The following is a 17,519-nucleotide window of genomic DNA, read 5'->3' as shown; positions in this document are numbered from 1 at the left end:
GAAGGCTCCAAGCCGCGGCCAATCGCGGCGCACCGGAGGCAGGGTCACAGCTGGGCGCGGGAGCGCAGGGCGGTAGCGAGTACCTGCCCGCCCAGCTTCTTCGCGGCACCGGCTCCGGCTCTGGCTCCTGCATCCGGAAAACTCGGTCCGCGTCGCCGTCCACCTCAGGCCTGGTTAGGTGCCTGTGCCAGGGACTGAGGTCGTCCGCTGCCGGACCTAGAGACGGGCATTTCTTCATTACGCACCACCAAGAGCCTACTGTGTGCAAGGAACGCGAGTGAAGGGCTCTGGGCCGGGACCAGAGACACAGAGCTTGGTGGACACTTTGAACAGTGCTTCCTAGCTGGGGCCGATTTATGCTGGGCTAGCCTGTGGAGCCCTATCGCGGGCAGAAGCTATGAGGACCGACCGTACACCTGTGTGCCCGCTTTGCGTGTGCCCCCATAGAGAAACATGGAGCCTGACCCCCAGGAGCGCCTGTTCTCCTAAGGCAGAGGACAGTAAACTGATGAGAATGACCCTAAGAGTCACTGTAAGACTTGGTGAGCGCTTAATATCGGTTAGGCGCCGGGCCAAGAGCTAGCATTTTATTGTCTTAATAACCAATAATGTTGCCTCTTCAGAGGCCCCTCCTGACCACCTGCTCACAGTGGCCCCCTCCTCCAGGCACTGTGACGTCATCCTGTTTTGTCTTCACTGTGCTTGTGGGCAATGAGCTTGCATGACTCTCCCACCAGAGAACCAACTCCTGAGAGCAGAGACTTGTTTTGTTCACAGCTGAATCCCCGTGCCTGAATCAGGGTAGGGCACATGGTTAAAAGCTCAGCAAATTGCTGAATGAATTAAGGCTCAGCCAAATGCTTGTATTCAAATTCTTTGCACGTTTAAAAATTGGGTTGTCTATTTATTGTTGAATTATAAGAGTTCTTTATATATTCTGGACATTAAACCCTTACCAACCATATATATATATGATTTGCAAATACTTTTCCCTCCTGCTGTTGGTTGTCTTAGTTTTTCTTGATAGTGTCATTTGAGGCACAAATTTGTTATTATTTTTCTCTTTGTCCACTAGGTATCATTTCCTCATTCTTCTTCTTTTTCTTTTTTTTTACAACTTCATCATATCCCATTGTGTGGCTGGACCATAATTCATTTAGCTAGTTGCCTATTGATGGGCACAGGTTATTTCCTGTCTTTGGATGTTATGAACCTTTTATGTAATGTCATTTTTCCATGGGAAGCTAGATCAATAGGACACACTCTTTGCTGTGACAAATGTTAAATGCTTTTATTATTTTGGTAGATATAGACAATCAATCAGTAGATAGGTAGGTACAGCTGTTGATTATATAGTAATTTATGCTCCCACCAGCTGTGTTCAAGAGTGCCTCTTTTCCACAGCCTTGCTAACAGTGCGGCTATTAAGGAATTTATATAAAAAATTCAGTTACACTACGCACATTTCAAAGAGCTCAATAATCACATGTGGCTGGTGGCTAATGAATTGGATAGTGCAGATACGGAGTATTTCCACCATCGCAGAAAGTTCTACTGGACAGTTCTGATAAAGAATTGTATAGTCACCTGACTTTACATTTTAATAGGATCCCTCTGGCTGCATGTGGGGAATGGACTCAGGGACCATTGTGGAAGCAGGAGACCAGGGAGAAAGTGACTGCAGCGTCCAGGTAGGAGGGATGGAGGGTCCCACCAGGGTGACTGTGGAGGTGGGAGGAGTGGTCAATTCTGGGTGTTTTGAAGGTGGAGTGGCCAAGATTTGCTGTTTGATGGGATGTAGGGGTAAGGGAAAGAAAAGCCAAGGGTGACTGTCAGGTTTCTGGCATGAGCCATTGGAAGGATGGAGGTACCATTGACTGAGTTGGGGAAGAACAGGGTGGGAGCAGGTTTGGTGAGGTGAGAGACCAGGAGTTTTGTTTTGGGCGTAAATGTGTGAGATGCATGTTGAATATCCCAAGTAGAGATGTCGTATGGGCTTTGAGTCATTTTTCTGACCTAGGGAATGACATGCGATTTTGGTCAACAAGTTAGAGCCAAGCCAGAAAGGAGGGAAGGGGTGGAATTATATGCCTAAGACGGTGGGTAAGGTTAAGGGCAATGATGGACAATGGAAGGAGCCTGGCACCTGAAGCTTGGAGTCTCACAGCTGTGTTTCTGCACCTACATTGGTCCATTTTTCTTCTGTGAAATGGGAAAAATAATGCTTCATAGGCTTGGTGTAAAGTTCAGAGTGAGCACAGTGAGAGGTAGGGGACCTGACAGACAGGAGACACTGCAGAAACACTTGTGGCCTCCCCCGTCTGTTGTACTTAACTGTGAAGTGGTGGGATGATGTCCACATCCTCACCTGGGATTCAGATCTCTGCTGCTCTGGGCCCTGCTGGCTCACCAGGTCCATGTCCTGACATCTCCCACTGTTATCGGCCACAGGGCCTTTCCACTGGCTACACCTGCTTCCTGGTGCAAGCTGTCTCCAGAGAGTGAGGCCTCTGCAGGCCTCTTCTCCAGTTCTCCTTGCTCTGAGACTCAGCCTGCAAAACTGTCCAAGATGGACACCTTCAGAGTACCATAGTATCAGGGGTTGGAGTCCCCATCCTTTACCTCCAGTCATGTTGACCTATATTGCCCCATTCATTTATTCACCAAATCTTTTTTTTAAATTAAGGCATCATTGATATACAACCTTAAGAAGGTTTCACATACACAAGATTGCGGTTTCAGCATTCACGCATATTATCAAGTCCCCTCCCACCCCATTGCAATCAATGTCCATTAGTGTAGTAATGCTAGAGTCATTGTCTTCTCCATGCTATATACTACATTCCCTGTGACCTACCTATATTGTATTCACCAAATCTTTAGTAAGACCTGCTGTGGGCCAGATGCTGTGTAAAATGCTGGCAGTACAGCAGTGAACAAGACAGATGAGGTCCCTGTCCTCCTAGCTCCAAGAGGGACAGACAACAAACAGGTAAAAACATAATCTAATGTCAGGTAGGGACAAATGATGTGGAGAAATGAGGCAGGGTACAGAGATGGATGGAGAATGGTAGGGAGTGCTTCACTAGATGGAGAGGTGGGGATGTCAGGGAAGGCCTCTCTGAGGAGGTGACATCTGAGCAGAGACCTAAAGGAAGGGAAGGAGCACCATGCAGATACCTAGAGGAAAAGTGAAGAGGCTCTGGGCAGGAGCATGCTTGGTGTGTTTAAGGGATAGCAAGGAGGCTCAAGTGTCTGGAGCAGAGGGTGAGAGGGAAAAAGGGAAATGGGATCATAAAGAGCCTGATCATTATATACCTTTTAGGACAACTATGTGTTAAATTAATGAATGAATGAAAGAAGCAAACACAGAGGTATGGGGATACATATGTTATGGGGGTGACCTAACCCAGGGCAAGAAATCAGGGAGGGCTTCCTGGAAGGGGGGGGGGCGATTGAATTGGAATCTGAAGGTTAAGTGGAAAGGAGGGGGAAGGTGAGGTGTGAGAATCTTCTGGAGGGAAAAACATGTGCAAAATCCCAGAGGTGAGAGAATATTTTTACTCACTGAATTGGACAAAAAAAAAAAAAAATTGGCCAGGCTGGAGTATAGCATGAGAGGAAAGTTGTAGAGAAATCAAAGTTCCACGAGGGCCTGCACAGACTTGGTGTCCTACACAGGAAGCTAGACTTTGCCCGAAGGGCAGCAGGGAGCCCTGCAGAACCAGAGATCCAATTTGTGCTTTGAGAAGATCCCTCCAGCTTCTGGGAAGAGGTGGGTTAGGGTGGGGTAGACCTAGAGGGAGGGTGATGAGTGAGGGTATTGAGCGGGGTCCAGCAGGGATACTGGGGGCAGGGGTAAAATCAGGACGAAGGCACGGACTTGAGGTCAAGGGAGGCTGTAATGAGGGCTCATGCTAGCCAACTTCCTTCTCCCACGTTCTTCTCTATCTCACTGTGCATATGCCCAGTAGACATTTTCAACATCTGCTTGGAGCCAGCCCCGTGCTTGGGGAATTGAGCCTTATTCCTGGGATGATGCACAGCATCCCCTGTCTAGGAGAATGTTTAATACCCCCACTCGTGCATATTTATGTGGGCTCCAAACTGCAAAAATTCACTGCAGAAATGAGATCAGTATAATTTCAGTGTTTGCCATTTGCTTATTCATTCATCCAGCAAATATTTATTGAGCATGTGCTACATGGCAGGAACTGTTCTAGGTACTGGAAACTAACAGGAACAAAAGAAGACAAAAATCTCTGCCTCTTGGAGCTGACACTCAGGAGTAGAAGGGGGACAATCATCAATAGGAAATTAAACCAGGTGACATGCTAGAAGGTGGTGGCTGCTTTGGGAAAAACACGGAGTATGATAAGGAGGATTGGAAGTTGAGAAGATGGGGGGCAGGTTGAGTTGTTAATGAAAAAGTGACATGTGAGCAGACTTAAAGGAGGGGAAGGAGGGAGCCATGTGAGACTGTAGGGGAATAGTGTTCCAGACCAAGCAACCACCTAGTGCAAAGGCCTTGAGGTGCAAAGGAGATTTATTGGTTTTTGATGGTTGACTGTATGTATGAGCTGTTAGGAAAAAGCCAGTTTGGGGTCCACAGGGGGCCAGACCATAGCCTGGTGGAAGAATCAGGGACCTTGAAAAGAGTTTTCCAGGCTGAGAGAATAGCCTTATAGGAAAGTAGGGGCCACTGTGCAGTTATGGTGTTGGATCCCCCATGTGCCCAGCCAGGGCTGCTTGCTCCTCAAGTCAGTCTCTGGGAACATTTGCACCCTATATTCCCTATGCCCAGCAGAGTCTCCTACCCATAAGGAAATACCCCAGGCTGTGCTCTGGCCCAGCTGCTAGCTGCCAACACCGTGAGGGTGCCTGCCTTCTGACCCTGCCACCACCATGGGGATGGGTGTGGACAGGAGAGCTTCCTTCCCTGGAGGGTCGTGGCAGGGCTGACCAGATGCTGCCCTCCTGGGCTATGGCACAGCTGCCCAAAAACTAAGCTTTTTTCTTTTTTCCTGCAATGTTCATTTCAGACTTTTTATTGTACATGTGAGTTGCAGGGATATAGACACTGGCTTCTGGTTGCCTACATCCATTCCCAATCCTTCATGGAACTAATACCTGAATTTCTGGAGGAATCTCATGTCCTCATTCTCAGCCTGTGGTCTGTACAGATTGGACTCCACTTTGGTATAAGCCAAGCATCATTGCCCAGCTACCACCATTGTCCAGACATGGGCATATGACTTCATATGGCCCACTCAGAGTGAATTTCAGGATCCTGGCATGGGACTGAGTATACATGCCTCTTTTCTTTTGGATGTAAGTGAGGAAGGAAGGTCTCATCAGAATCTGGTGGTGGCTATGAGGTGGTGATGCTTAGGGTGAGTTAAACATTGGAGAAGGCAAGGAGGAGAGGTTGCCAAGAAAACCAGGTTGTGGTGAGATCTTTGAGCAGCTGGCCCAAGCCTTACCTGAAAGAGGACCTATCTCTTCAGTCAGGCAGACTTAGGTTTAAGCCTCAGCCCCACCACATGCGTGCTGTGTGACCAGGGGCAAATTAATTTCTCAGGATGTCAGTTTCCTAATGTGGGAAATGGAGATAATAACAGTATGCCCACCTCATGGGGTTGTTGTGAAGAAAAGTGAGCTAACAAATATATGGAGGACATATTGTAAGCACTCAATAAATTCTAGCTATTATTAGCATTGAGCTCCTCTAGCAAATGTTACCTGAATGGTTTGGTCTTGCTCTGGGCTTTGTAGTTATAGAAAACCAATACATTCTCTGTTTTTATTGTGCTATCTTCTTTCGTACTTGCAGTATTTAGGGGTCAAGATCAGGAAGGGATTGGAGAGAAACATGTGAGGGACTGGTGTTTGAAGGTGGCTATTGCTGTGTGCCAGGATTTTTATATACACTTGTTCCCATTTTACAAAAGAGAAAATTGAGGCTCAGAAACTTTTATGAAGATGAATAAGATTTCATTTGGGAGAAAAGGTAAGGGAGGGAACACTGGGCAGCAGGCACGTCAAGATCAAAGGCCAGGGGGTGTGAATGTACTTGGTACCTGTTCAAGGAACTGGAGAATGGGGAGTCCAGGGGAGGCAGTGGGTAATGGGAAGCCAGGAGGCCAGGAAGCCAGGAGGGGTGGGGCCTGGCTCAGTCCTGTTGGGAGTTGTTGAAGTCGTTATTCTTGTGTTTTAGCCACAGCTCCTGTTCTCTTGCACCAGTTTTCTCATCTGTGAGAGGAGGACATGGAAGTACATAGATGTGTAGTAGCTTAAACATAGCCAGACGCTTTTTTGCCTCTCAGGCAGGTATAGGAGCTCAGTGACGGTATGGCAGGTCCACAATCACGAGGCTCTTCCCACCTCGTCACTCCACCATCCTTAATAGTAATAGGTGGCTTCCACCTTTTGGACCTCATGGTTCAGTAAGGTTGTTCATGCTCCAGCCATTTTGTCATGCTCCAAGGAGCAGGAAGGAATAAAGAGAGCAACTCTTCTCTGCTTCTACCCATTGGTTAGAACTTAGTCTTAACTACGTGGCACTCTTTGCTCTATACGAGCCTAGGAAATGTAGTTTTTCTCTTAAGAGACCAACTAAAAAGCTAGTGTTCTAGTAATAATAAGAAAAGATGAATATTATTTGATACCTGTAGCCTCTGCTACAGTGGCAGACATTAGTCCTTCTTTTCGGCCTCCATTATCTCAATTTCCTTCTGAGGCTTTCCAGCCCTCCCAGTGTTCCTGGGAGTTCCTCAATATCCTTCTAGTAAATTCCTTGTGTTTACCAGAGTTGGTCTCTTGCCTCTGACCATGAGCTCTAATAGTTCCTCTCCAATGGAGGGAGTGGTTGGTGTAGGGGATGAGAACGGAAATGCATGGTCAACAAAAATGATCAGCATCTATTGACTACTTTCTGCATGCCAGGTCATGTTATAACTTCACTGAAATTTTACAACCATCCCTAAATAGTCACTTAAAAGAGCTCTGCCTCATTACTTCTCACAGCTGTGCGGATTGGCTGGCGGTTCCTCTGCTGGTGTCACATGGGCTCATGCACTCGGCTTCATTCAGCTTCCCGCTGTGCTGGTGGGTCCACAATGGCCCCCTTCTTACGTCCTGCAGTCGGTGCTGGTTGTTGGCTGGAATGTCACAGTTCTGCCCTTGGCCTCTCATCTTCCAGAATGCCTGACTGGCTTCTTTACGTGGCTTCTTTACGAGGCTCTTCCCACCTCGTCACTCCACCATCCTTAATAGTAATAGGTGGCTTCCACCTTTTGGACCTCATGGTTCAGTAAGGTTGTTCATGCTCCAGCCATTTTGTCATGCTCCAAGGAGCAGGAAGGAATAAAGAGAGCAACTCTTCTCTGCTTTATTTAGGGGCGTGGGAGGAGTGCCCATTCGTGGGGCAGCATCCCAGAGTCTAGGCTCAGGAGCCTCATAAAGTCACTTCCTCACATTTCATTGACAAAGTACGTCAGAGAGTATTCTGGAGCCTCCTTGTTCTTTCCTGGTTCCCTTGCATCACACGTAATAACCAGCCGGGGGATCGGATCACTCTTCGCCCCATCAGCCTTCCCATGGCTCTGGGGATGGGCCATTTCCCTGTGCGCAGAAATCTTACTCAGAGACTCTGTACTCCAAGAACAGTAAGTTCTCAGTGGAGGTGATGTTGACCCTCAGAGGACATTTGGGAATGCCTGGAGACATCTGTGGCTGTTACAACAGATGGTGGTGTTATGCTCCTGGCATCCCGTGGGTAGAGGCCCTCCACCCCCACCCAACTGATGGCTGGCCCATAATATCAGTAGTGCTGAGGTTGAGAAACTGATCTCTAGGTCGGTTGGGGAGATATACCTCACCTCTGTTGCAACTGGAGCACCCTATGGGTCTACAATTCACTACCCTGGAAACCCTGCTTCTAATGGCACAGGGAGGGCTAGCCAAGTCTGTTTATGACCACTCCCAAGTGGAACCAACCTGCAGCCCTATTAGGAGGAGACTGATAAAACAAAACAGTGTAATCACTGTTCGTGCAGCCCACCTGCGAAAGGAGAGATTGCTCAGAAAATGGTGTTGGGGAACTGGCCCCAAATGAAACCGGATCCTTACCTCATACTGCCAAGTGGAATCTAGATGGATTAATCTAGATCAGAATCTAGATCACATGACATGCAAATGATAAGATTGGTAAAGTTATATACACATGATGGAATACTATTCAGCCATAAAAAGGAATGGCATTTTGATACATGCTGTAACACGGACAGATCTTGAAAATATCATGCTAAGGGAAATAAGCCAGACCAGAAGGACAAAGACTGCCTGATTCCACTCAGATGAAGTGTCTATAGTAGGAAAATTCAGAGATAGAAAGTAAATCAGAGGTTTCCCTGGGCTGGGATATGATTTAATGGGTATAGAGTTTCTGTTTGGGATGATGAAAAAATTCTGGAGATGGATGGTGGTGATTGTTGTATAACATTGTGAATGTATTTAGCACTACTGAATTGTACCTTTACCAGTGGTAAATTTTATGTAACCTATATTTTACCACAATAAACAGTGTATAAAAAGCAAAAATTACATAAAAATTAAGGAATTCTGGCCAAAGGATACCATGGACAAAGTAAATAGATAGACTTCCAAGTGAGAAGACATTGCAGTGTCCAAATGCAGTGCTTAGACTATACAAGAAACTCAAACAAACAACAGAAAAGACAGCAGCCCCAAGGAGAAAGGACAACAGATGTGAAGAACAATCCACAGAAGAGGAAAACCCCAGTGTTATGAAGCATACAAACTCATCAGTAACAGGAAATGCAAACAAAAAACAAAGAGGAGATATCACTTTAATGCCTGTTAGATTCATAAAAATGAAAAAAGTTGGATGGCACCCATATTTTTGTTTCAAAATGCCATCCTCCACTAAAAAGCAGGGCAGGGATAAGCAAAACAGATACTAAGCCTGGAATGTCTTGTGCCAGAAAATAAGGAAATGCTCAAAGAATAATGGGGACATGGTGGAAGGGCACAGAAGCCAGCGGAAAGGCACTTACACTGGCCAAATCTCGGCCAGTTTGAGCATCAAAATAAATAATGATAGTGATGGATTTATAACCCATGGAATGAAATACAATTCATGAGTCCATACTGATATAAATGAATAAACAAATAAATGGGGTGGGGTGATTTTAAGATATGTCCACCAATTCTTTGACGCTCTTCTCTTCAAGAGGTGGAATCTAATTCACTTCCCCTTGAGTGGGGGCTGGACTCAGTGATTTGATTCTCAGGAACAGAATATGGCAAAAACGAAGCCGTGTCAGAAAACCAGGTCAGTAAAAGGCGCGTTCCCTTGCCCTGTCTCCCTTCACTCTCTCTGGGGAAAGGCAGCTTCCTGGTCATGAAGACCCTCGAGCAGCTCTTGAAAAGGCCCATGTGGTGGGGAACTTAGGCCTCGCACAACAGCCATATAAGTGAGTCCGTCAGCACTGACCTGTCTAATGCAATAGCCACTAGCCACAAGTCCTCAAACTTGTGACTTGCAGTGTGGCTAGTCCAAATCGGACTGTGCTGTGTTAAATACTGAATCACATACTAAATTTCAAAGAAAGCATGAAAAATAAAATTTCAAATATCTTGTTAATACTTTTTTATATTGAGAACATGTTGAAAAGAGATTTTTAGGTGTATTGGGTTAAATAAAATATATTACTAAAATGAATTTCACCCGTATCTTTTTCTACTTTTTAAACTGTGGCTACTCAAAAATTAAAAAATAAATGTGTGGCTCACAGTTATAGCTCACGTTATATTTCTCCTGGACATTGATGCTCCAGCCTCTGTTGAACTTTCAGATAACTGTAGCCCCAGCCAACATCTTGACTGCTGCCTTTTCAGAGACTCTAAGCCAGAACCTTCCAGTCAAACTACTCCTGAATTCCAGATTCTCAGAAACAGTGAGGAAAATGAATGATAGTTATTTGGAGCTGCTAAGTTTTGGGATCACTTATTACATACCGATAGATCGATTCATTGAGGCAAGCATCATAAGTGGATGTTAAACTTAGTGAAATTGTAAAAAATAATAGGAAAAGTTGGAGGAATAAAAGGATATTTAAATCATTTAACCATATCTCCCCGGAAGATATTTATTCACTACAAAGAAAAAATACAGCATCTTAATGTGAATCAAACCACAATGAGATATCACCTCCCACCAGTTAGAATGGCCACTATCCAAAAGACAAGAAATAACAAGTGCTGGTGAGGATGGGGAGAAGTGGGACCCTCCTGCACTGTTGGTGGGTATGTAAATTGGTGCAGCCACTGTGGAAAGCAGTATGGAAGTTCCTCAAAAAATGAAAAATAGAAATACCATTTGATCCGGTAATTCCACTTCCAGGAATTTACCCAAAGAAAACAAAATCCCTGATTCAAAAAGATATATGCACCACTATGTTTATTGCCACACTGTTTGCAATAGCCAAGATATGGAAGCAGCCTAAATGTCCATCAATAGATGAATGGACAAAGAAGATGTGGTATACTGGTTTTCTTGGTTTCACTGGAGATGGCTGGTAATTGTAGGTCTGCTTTGGTTATGTAACTGTATTCCTATTATGTTAATGTGTGTGTGCAATTTAATTAGTAGTTTAAAACCTATACATGCTTAAGTTACTCTACAAGAAGATATGTCAAAGAAATAACCAATCTTCCCATGTTTTCTTCCGTCTGCTACTTCTATAGCTTTTTTTTCTTCCTTCCTAATTACAACCCTTAAATAGAATTCGTGCCTCATATCGAATTTACCAAGTATCATAATTCTTCCAAGTGGTAAAGATACCTCAAGACAAATGCTGGGCATAAAACCCAGAGGGCATAAATCTGCAAAGAAGTAAAAAGCTAACCTTTTCAAACAATATGGCTTCTCTCTCACTTACCAACTTTACGTCTCCCTGTATGGCCCCGGAAGATGACTGGTTAGCCAGAGATGGGTAAGATTCCTCAAGGGAGGAACAACCTAAGACAGGCACAGTCACAGGGGGGCCATCAGGTGAGAAATTGGGGATCAACAGAAGTGAGGCTTAGAACCTCACCCCCCCTGTTTTGAGAGAAATCTTCTGCATCCGTGGATGTTTTGTTGCCCTTGTCTAGCTTGGATTAATACTTAGCCTATAGGCACACACCTGATCATCTACATTTGCTTTCTTACAGCACAAAACTATGTTTTCTACCTTTATCTTGCATCTACCTACCACTTCAGCATTTTATTAATAATAATAATAATAATAAGGGAGAAATGTGGGATTCACATATAAATCAAGTATAAAAATCAAACGAATATTCATATTTGACCTGATTGTTTATAGTTCATAATGCATGATCAAAACCGAAAGTTTCTGTGACGATTGCCCTTGTACTGTTCACCATGTAAGAACTTATTCACTATGTAAGAATTTGTACACCATGTAAGAACTTGTTCGTTGTGCTTCAGAAGATCCGAGACTGATGAGAATTAGGCTTGGGGTGGATTAATGATTGTGCATTGAGCATTGACCCCCCTATACAGAATTTTATTGTTGTTAACAACCATTTGAGCAATAAATATGAGAGATGCCCTCTCAAATAAAAAAAAAAGAAGATGTGGTACATATACACAATGGAATATTATCCAGCCATGAAAAGAAAAGAAATCCTGCCATTTGCAACAACACAGATGGAGCTAGAGGGTATTATGCTCAGTGAAATAAGCCAGGTGGAGAAAGGCAAATAACATACAGTTGCACTCATTTGTGGAGTATAAATACAAAGCAGAACAGAAGGAACAAAACAGCAGTGGACTCATGACACTGAGAAGTGACTAGTGGTTACCAAGGGAGAGGGGTTGAGGGGGAGGGGGAGGGGATAAAGGAGCACAATAATACATGATCACAATGTAGGTTGGTCAAGGAGACAGTAGTGCAGCATGGGAAATAGTCAGTGATACTGGAACATCTTTCTGTGTTGATAGTAACCAGAGGGGTGAGGATTTGCTAATGTGGGTAACTGTTGAACAAGTGTATTGTACATTTGAAACTAACATAAGATTGTGTATCAACAATACTTGAATAAAAGAAAAAATACAGCATCTTGAGAGTGCTGAAATCTGGCAGACATCATCTTGACCAAGTGATCAGTGTTACATCAACAGTAATGGGACCAGTGGCAACCAGGTGGGATGCACAGGGAGGACCCAATACCACTTGTGTGGTTACTGACAAAGGTGCAGGATCTGAGTCCTTCAGACAGAGCCACAGGAGGGACATTCTGCAAAATAACTGGCCTGTTCTCTTCAAAAGTGTCAAGGTCATGAATGAGGAAGACTGAGGAATTGCTCCTAATAAAAGGAGACCAAAGAGATGGGGTAACTAAAGGCAGAGTAAGTTGCAGACACCAGTACACTTTAATCCAGACATTTGAGCATGTGTAACATTAGCTAAAGCTCAACATTCGTTTCTCTGTAAAACTTACATTCAGTGAAATGCAGAAATCTTAGGTGTACTTTTGATTATTTCTGACAAATCCTTCTACCTGTGTTATTCAAACTCTTTCCAAGACAGAAGACAAAGTGGGTCAGATCGTGTCCCTCAAAAAGATATGTGCAAGTCCTAATGCTTGGTACTTGTGAATATGCCCTTATTGGAAATAGGATCTTGTAGATGTGACCAAGTTCAGGTGAGATCATATTGGACAGGCCCCAAATCCAAGGATGTTGTTTTTATAAGTGAAAGGAGGAGGAGACACATGTAGGGGAAAGAAGGCCACGTGGAGACAGAGGCAGAGACTGGAATTATGCAGCTGTAAGCCAAGGATTTCAAAGGACTACCGGCAACCACCAGCAGAAGGCGCAAGGAGGGATTCTTCCTGAGAGCTGCCAGAGGGAGCCTGGCCCCGATCTTAGACTGCTGGCCTCCAGAACTGTTGGAGATAAACAGATGCTGTTCTAAGCCATCTAGTTTGTTTGTGGCCCTTTATTGTAGCAGCCCTAGGAAACTAACACAGAACATTTACCATCATCCCCAAAAAGTACTCTTGAACTTTCCCACTCAGTCCTGCCCACCCCCAGCTTGAGGTAACCACTGTTGTGATATTTTCCATCATAGATTAATTTAGCTTATTCTAGAGTTTCTTATAAATGGAATTGTGCAGATGTATTCTTTTGTGTCTGGTTTCTTTCACTTGGTGCAAGATTTTGGAGATTCATCCAGGTTATTGCATCTGTCAGTGGTTGGCACATCTATAGTTAAAGTCAATTTGCTTGACGGGCAAGAAGATTTTGAAGTTGAGGAGGGCAGTGGGCAGTAAAGATGGGAAATTTCTCTTCAAAACTGGGCTTGGAGTCCCTGCTCTGGGGTCTGTGACCTCCTGGGTTCACGACCTACTGGAAGAAGCTTTCTCAGCTCAGAGCCACCACGCAGGTGGCAGTGGTGGTTGGAGGCTGGGCACCATTGCCACCTAGTGGCGATTCTCAGTATTGCAGCCACAGGTGTCCGCACGGGGCACAGTTGGGTGGGGAGATCATGGGTCAGCCAAGTGTGTATTTTTCTGGGTTGGTTCCCCAAATCACTGAACACCTACTTAGCACCTGCATGATTCCATTTTGTGTGTGTGTGTGTGTACACAGATGATCTAGATTGGGCTGAACGTGGGGGCCCCCAGGAGAGGGAGATGACACAAAACTAACTCCAGTAGGGGTGGAATAAGAGACTAGAGGCACAGAATGTAGGGAGCACAGAGGAAGCGGAGGGTAGTTTGCCTTGGGTACCAGGGAAAGTTTCTCCGGGCATTTCACAGCTGGAGGTGGAAGGGAGAGTGTTAGAGGCAGAGGGAACAGCATGAGCAAGGGTGTGGAGGCAGGAACATGTAATGCGTGGCTTTCTAAACTCAAACAAATAGTAAGGGAATGCATATCCATGGTGAATATTTTACAGTTAGAAAAGGATGTATGCCTCCCTCCCACCTCAGGCCCCCAGCCTGCCTCCTGCGGTAGACTTACTTTATGGGGCTTCCTGGTATGAGTGCCCATGTGTGGGCCTCTGCCTTGCATCTGGGAAATAGAATGTGACAGAAATAGTGGTCCTTACACCTAACAAAGGCCCACAGCTTTCATTTCTGTGTTCTGGGGGAAGCAGGCTGCTATGTAAGAAGTGTAGCTACTGTGCCGGGGAGGCCATGTGGAAAGGCCATGCAGAGAGAAAACCAGGAGAGATAGCTTGGACCATGTGCAGGGCCATGTAAAGATACCACATGAAGAGGCCACCTGTTCAGAGGCCACTTGGAGAGGCCATGCAGGGGGTGGAAACTACCTAACGAGGGACTGAGAACTAAGCTGGTGGACAGATGCTCCAGCCAAGCCCCTGCCATTTGGGCCATCCTCGTGGAGGTGCCACACATGGGTGTGAAGAAGTCGCCTCAGATGCCCCAGCCAGCAGCCAGCACTGGGCCAGAACCAGCTGTCCACTGTACCCTGTGCAAATTTCTGACCCACAGAATCACAAGTGAACAAAACGGTTGTTGTTCAAAGCCACTGAGTTTTGGGGGATTATGCAACAATATTCAGAGTCCCCTAGGTCCCGGGCTGCACCGTCGCCTGTTTCTTACAGCCCTTCAAGCAGGAGACACCCTCAACACACATGAGCAAATCCCGTCTCCCCTTAAGTACCTTGGGTTTTTCACATCACACACCCTGGCCTGCTCTTGGCTCCTAACAATAGATTTTGGAGATGGTTCTAAGTATGTGCTGTTCAATGCAGTGGTCACTAGCCACAGAAGGCTATTTAATTAAAATTGAATTAAAAAAAATTCAGTTCCTTGAGTGCTCAATGGCCACATGTGGCTGGTAGGTCCCATGGGGTGCAGCACAGATGTAGAATAGTCCCCACCTTCAAGAAAGTTCTATGGGACAGCATGGTATACATCTTCTCCCGTAGAGCTGCCCCTTCTCTTTAGCAGCTGCATAGTTATTTCCTGGTAACAATAAGCACGGATGTGATCTCACAAGCTTTTGCTATTACACCGTGCATTCTTTGTGCAGGAGTGCCTTTGTGATATAAACACCCAGCTTTTCGGGGGCCCAGCGATGCTTCCCATATTGATAGCTATGGTCAGATTACAAGTAGAGGTTATACCACTTCATGCAACCACCAGAAGTGTGTGAGAGTGCCTGTTTTCCCACACCTTCATCAACAGTATGTGTAATTCATAATAAACACATTTTAACCTAACGGTGAAGTTTTCAAGACAAACACCTCTCTACCAGGATACTGCTCTGCCCCATCCTTCTTTCACCTCAAATTGCCACTGGGCGTCCCTCCATGTTGACATACGAAGAACTAATTTGTCCTTTAAAACAGTTGTGGTAAAATTCACACAACATAAAATTTACCATCTTAACTATTTTTAAGTGTGTAATTCAGTGGCATTAAGTACATTCATATTGTGGTACAGCCATCACCACCGTCCATCTCCAGAACTTCTTCATCTTTCCAAACTGAGATTCTGTCCCCATCAAACACTAACTCCCCATCCCCACCTTCACCCCCAGTCCCTAGAAACCACCGTTCTGCTTCATCTCTCTGAGTTTGACTACTTTAGGGACCTCATGTAAGCGGAGTCACAGTATTTGCCCTTCTGTGACTGACTTATTTCACATAGCATGTCCTCAAGGCTCATCCATGTTGTAGCCTGTGTCAGAATTTCTTTTCTTTTTAAGGCTGGATAATAGTCCACCATATATATATACACACACTGTGTTTATCCATTTTATGCATAAATAGACATTTGGTTCCTTCCACACTTTGGCTGCTCTGAATAATGCTGCCATGAACATGGGTGTACAAATACATCTTTAAAACCCTGCTTTCAGTTCTTTTGGGTATCACCTAGAAGTGGAATTGCTAGATCAAATAGAAATTCTACTTTTATTTTCCTGAGGAATTGCCGTACTGTTTGCCACAGTGACTGTAACATTTTACATTCCCACCAACAGTGCACAAGAGCTCCAGTTTCTGCATATTGTCGGCAATACTTGTTTTTCTTAATAGTAGCCACCTTAGTGGATGGCAGGTGGTTTATTATTGTGGTTTTATGTGCATTTCCCTAAGATTAGTGATGTTGAGTATCTTTTTATGAGCTATGGGCCATTTGTATATCTTCTTTATATACATGTCTATTTCAAGTCCTTTGTGCATTTTTAATTGAGCTGTTTTCTGTTGTTGAGTTGTCAGTGTCCTTCCTGGATATTAACCTTTTATCAGATGAATGATTTTCGAAGTTTCTCACATTCTGTAGGCTGCCTTCCACTCTGTTGATTTTGCTCTTTGCTGCACAGAAGTTTTAATTTTTGATGTAGTCCAGCTTATCTACTTTTTTCTTTTGGCTGCCAGTGTTTTTGGTGTCCTTTGTCCTTTTAAATGGCTATGGAGTGGTCCATTGTGTGGCTGTTTTATAACTGGATCTATGAGCAAATCTTGATGGTTCTACTTTTAAAAATAGATTCAGAATCTGACCACTTCTCACCACCTCTAAGGCCACCCCCCTGATGAAGTCCACATCACCTGGCCTGCACAACTGCAGTTACCTCCTCAGTGGGCCCCGTTTCTGCCGTTACCACCAGTACAGTCTCTCCCCTACATGCAACCAGAGGGATTCTATTACAGCCTAAGTCAGATCTTGTCCCTCCTCTGCTCAGAACTCTTCATGGCTCCTGCTAACTGAGAGTAAAAGCCGAAATCTTTATAATGGCCTATGAAGCCCTGTGTGAATTGGCTCCCACTATGTCTAAGATAATTTCCTACTGGTTTTCCTCTGTTCCAACCACAGCAACTACACAGGCCAGGCATGTCTCAGGGCCTTTGCACTTGCGGTCCCCTTGCTTGGTACACTCTTCCCACAGCTATCTGCATGGTCCACTCCCTCACTGCATTCATGTTTTTGCTCAAATGTCACCTCAGTGAGCTTCCCCCAACTACTCTTAACGTTAAAATAAAATCACTCAGCATTCCTTATCCCTCTCCTCTGCTGTATTTTTCTCCATGGGGCTTACCAAAATTGAACACAATGTATACTTATTTATCTTGTTTGTTGTTTGTCTTCCTCAAGGGGAATATCAACTCCATGAGAAAAGGAATTGCTTATCTTGTTTTATGTCCCCAGGGCATGCACTAAAGTTGGTGCCAAAAAATATATGATGAATGCATGAAAATGAGCACCTTTTGTCTGTTTGTTCGTTGGGCATTTTTATTTCTTTCAGTGACCTGCTTGTGTCTTGGGAGCATTTATCATACCCACAGTGCTGACCTCTGTATCCCAAAGCAAGTTATCCAGTACGCAGTATGCCCTTAATCAAGAGAATGCATTTAAATCATTCCTGCATTCCCAGGGCCTACCACATGGTGGCAGCATATGCACAGGCAAGTTTCACTACCTAGCCCTGAGCGTCTAACAAGACTCCAAAA

At 44.8% G+C, this 17,519-nt stretch overlaps 1 long non-coding RNA gene across 3 annotated transcripts; it reads left to right on the top strand.

The window, feature by feature from the left end:
- Nucleotides 1-17: 17 nt before the first annotated feature.
- On the top strand, nt 18-12,246 carry LOC140849447 (uncharacterized). Of its 3 annotated transcripts, XR_012131278.1 has the most exons (6): nt 591-801; nt 1,608-1,691; nt 2,884-2,992; nt 4,224-4,326; nt 5,834-6,010; nt 7,027-12,246. It is a non-coding gene; the product is annotated as an uncharacterized lncRNA (long non-coding RNA). The 3 variants fall into 3 exon arrangements; XR_012131277.1 differs by lacking the exon at nt 591-801 and adding an exon at nt 18-542 and having other exon boundaries at nt 5,834-12,246; XR_012131276.1 differs by having other exon boundaries at nt 5,834-12,246.
- Nucleotides 12,247-17,519: the final 5,273 nt, after the last annotated feature.

This window comes from Manis javanica, chromosome 5 (assembly GCF_040802235.1).
Source record: "Manis javanica isolate MJ-LG chromosome 5, MJ_LKY, whole genome shotgun sequence".
Lineage (NCBI taxonomy): Eukaryota > Metazoa > Chordata > Mammalia > Pholidota > Manidae > Manis > Manis javanica.
This window is presented reverse-complemented; position numbering and strand designations above follow the sequence as displayed.